The following is a 3,707-nucleotide window of genomic DNA, read 5'->3' as shown; positions in this document are numbered from 1 at the left end:
GAGGAGGGACTCTTGGGCAGACACATAAATGACCTAAACCATTGCACGGTCCTGCCTCTCATTTCTGCTGACTGATCATAAGTCCTGAAGGTTCTGCACCCACCCCAACCTGCTTTGTTCGCCATGAAACGAGGGCTCTAGAAATACACACCTGTCTGGGAGGGGACCCAAGCCTGATCTGACTTGGCATGTAACCCTGGATGGATTACTTCCTTCCTCTAGGCCTCAGTTTACCCGGAATTCATAAAAGGGGGCGATCCATCCCTGAAATACCTACCTCGAGGGCAGGCAGCAGTGGAGAGGGGAAGGAACGCACTTTTCAGTCCCGACACCACTGCTTGCTAGTGGCACGTGGGCGCCTTGGCCTTTCACAGCCTCGGTGTCCTGAACCAGGGAGGGGGCCGTGGTGCCCATCGTGTAAGGTGATTGCAATAAATCGAGACAAAATGGCTAGCTTGCTGGCATGCTGTTTATTGGCTTATTGTTGCTCTCCCTCACTGGAGTGTCAGCCCCAGAAGCAGGGACCTGGCCTGGCTCACTGCAGCACCCCAGCCTCCAGGGTGGCGCCTGGCGCTCCCTAAACGGTTGTTGATTGCATGGATGGACAGACGAGGTGCTCAGTATATGCTGGCTCCCCTTGTAACTCTAAAATGTGCTAAGACAAAAAGCATTTGAAGTTCATGTTTGTGGAGAAAGAAGTCTCTGGAAAGCAAGAAGTAATCTTCAGGGTTGGCACGGGTCTGTCGGTCTGTCTTCCAAGCAATGGAGGGCACGAGGGAAGCTGGGTTTATCTGGATCGGGGATGGACATGGGGTGCCCATGAAAGCCAGGTGAAATATTCACAAGTAAAGTGGGCTGAGCAGCTGGTACTTGCAAACTGAGGGTCCCTGTGACTCCTGTCTCTCAGGACCCCCCTCCGTAGCTGACTGTCCAGTCTGCCAATGCAGCTGATTTTACGAGAAGCCAGAAATCCAATGGAAAAGAATCCATTTCTAAAAGAAAAACACAAGTAAGAGCAAACAAACCCATCTGTGATGTCACTCAACCCTCTCCCTCTCGGGCAGCCTGGGCAGGAGGAGGCAGGCCCGACGGTGGAGGCCCTGGAGTCACCCCCACGGGTCCTTGTCTGTCCAGACTTCTTGGGCAGTCCTGAGACACAGGACTCCATTTGGGAAAATGCTGAAGTGCTGCCTGGTCCAAACGGCCCGTGCCACACACCATCCGGGAAGCAGCCACTCCCTTGGGTCCTTGGCTCAGGGTGTATCCAGGCCTTGGGGCTCCCAGACTCAGGATAAGTCCGCTCCCATAGTGCCTGGTCCACGAAGAAGTCCAGCAAATGGTCACTGAAGGAACTTCTTCAGTGCGACTTGGAGCACAGCGCTCCACCCCTGGGCCGCATCTGTGAAATGGGCACAGTGATGAGGCCCCGCCGCCCTCACAGGGATAGTGGGGGAATCACGTGAGATTAAAGGGACGAAAGTGTTTCTGAAGACTGAAAGTGCTTTACAAATGCCAGGTGTGGGCATCTTTGTTGGCATTATGATTATGAGCAAGACAGTGTCGCCAGAGCAGCAGAGGGGGCCTGGGACAGGAAGAGAAGTTACAGACTTTGCAAAGAGGGTCCAGATGGAGCCCACTGGAGCTCACGTAGACGGGGGGGGGGGGGGGGGGCATGCCACAGGTGCTGCCCATAGAATATAGAAACTATATAAATAACATAAATATTTTCTCATATATCTTAGCTATATAAATTATTCTCTTTTGCCCTAAAATCTATATATGTGAGGTAGACAAATACCCTGTGAGTGCCTCCCTTCAAGCTATATAGAAGGAGGCATCAGCGGTAACTGGTCCCAGAGTCCCAGCAGCACTGAGGTGGACCTCTGGGGGCAACTGGAAGAGAAAGGGTGGGAGGAAGAAAGAGGAGAGGAGAGAAGGCTGGAGAGGGATGACCGCACAAGCTGAGGGCCCTCAGACTGCAGCCGTGCCCTCGGCCTGTGTTGTCAGTGTTGGTGACCAGCCATGGCCTTGGTCCCTCAGAGTCTGCCCTTTGTCCTCCTGCACCCCTGACAGTGCTGGCCACGGAGCTGTGGCGCGGATGGCGTGTTAGTGGATCACGGCCTCTCTTCCTGCCGCCTTTGCCTCGGGCTGAGCCAGGCTGGAGGCAGAGTCGGGTCTCAGAGGAGCAAGATGGACTGGGCTGGCAGACAGTCTCCGTGTGGTGGGGGTGTGGACAAAACCAGAAAACCAGCCCTCTCTCCTTTTGGCTCGTTCTGCCCAGATGTGGGCCAGCTGCTTGGGTCAGCAGTCAGTCTAGAAAGGGGTCTCGTCAAAGGCTCTGCAGCCAAAGAGCCTTCCAGGACCTGCAGGCCGCCCTGATCCACTGAGGACAGGGCAGCTCCTTTTCGCCCTTGGAGTCTCGGGGAGCCCCGGGGCTCCTTCCTGGGGCTGGCATGCACGGTTTTCCAGCATTCAGCTGATTCAGAAGTTTCCTGTTTCAGTGGAGGGTCAGCAACTCTGGGTTCAGGGAGAAAGGAAGCTGACAGAGGGTGTGACCAGGCCAGCAAAGTGGCCAAGGGCATCCCAGAGGAGGTCACTTCCTCCCGGCTGGCACTGGGCCCTGCTCTGGGGAAGCACACAGCCTCCAGCAGTGTAACCAGAATCAAACGCATAAGCCAACTCTTCTGTATCACGGATGTCAACTGTGTCGAGGCCTCACCGCATGGGGGGACCCCAGCCACAGGGCAGTTGACCAAAGCCACCTCATGGGGAGGCTGAGACACTGAGCTCACGGCATCCCTACCTGACCCGGGGGCTGTCCCCCTCTCCTGGGCTGGGACTAAAGGTTCTGTGTCCCAGGGCAAACAGGGAGGGTTCGCTGTCTCCCTGTGCAGCCTCAGTGCACCATCTGAGCCATACCCGGCGACTGGCTCTTCCTATCGGTCTTGCATCTACTGGTGCTTACTGAGCAGGGCTGGGTGGATGCGGATAACAGCTCTCAAGACAAGAATGAGGCCTCAGCACAGGCGTAATTTAAAAACCAAATCAAAGACAGAGTTCCAGGGCATGTATCTGACTTGGGTCCACTCAAGCCCAAAAAGCTTTCTTTTCTCCAAAACAACAGCTCCCACCACCTGGCCTTTCCTCGCATCGCTAGCACAGCAAAGCCATTCGGGGAGTGACAGTGTGTCGCCCCCGGGCTCACTGCGACCTGAGCAGAGCCCACGGGAGAGACTGACCCAGCCCAGGCAGACTGCAGCCTTGTCTTCCAGCTGACCCTGTTCCCTGTGCCTTCTAGACCCAGAAGCTCAACTCCCTGCACCCTTCCTGCTCTAGGTCACTTATCCCAGGAACTGAGATGGCGGGAGATGCCTCTCTCCCCCTCTGCAACCTCAGTCCTGCCCTCCTCCTGCTCTCTCTTGTTTCCTTCCACATCTTTCCCACTCTGCCTCCCTGCTCAAGTCTTCAAAAAGGCTGGGGATCCTTGGGTTCAGGGGAAGGGCCTGCGCCTCCCACTGCTGAGTGTGGAGGAGGGGAGGCTGCCAGGGCGACGGAGAGAGGCGGACGTGTGCTCTGGAACACACGTGGACGCGTGCGTGCGGCAGGTACATCTGCCGGAGGGGCCAGCTGGACGGCTGGGTGGCCTCAGGTTGCTGGGCACCCAGGGAGGTCCTGGCAGTGCCCGGCTGGCACCCTGGACAACAGAC

This window comes from Molossus molossus, unplaced genomic scaffold, assembly GCF_014108415.1.
Source record: "Molossus molossus isolate mMolMol1 unplaced genomic scaffold, mMolMol1.p scaffold_m16_p_19, whole genome shotgun sequence".
In the NCBI taxonomy this organism is placed as follows: domain Eukaryota; kingdom Metazoa; phylum Chordata; class Mammalia; order Chiroptera; family Molossidae; genus Molossus; species Molossus molossus.
Note: the sequence above shows the minus strand (reverse complement) of the source record.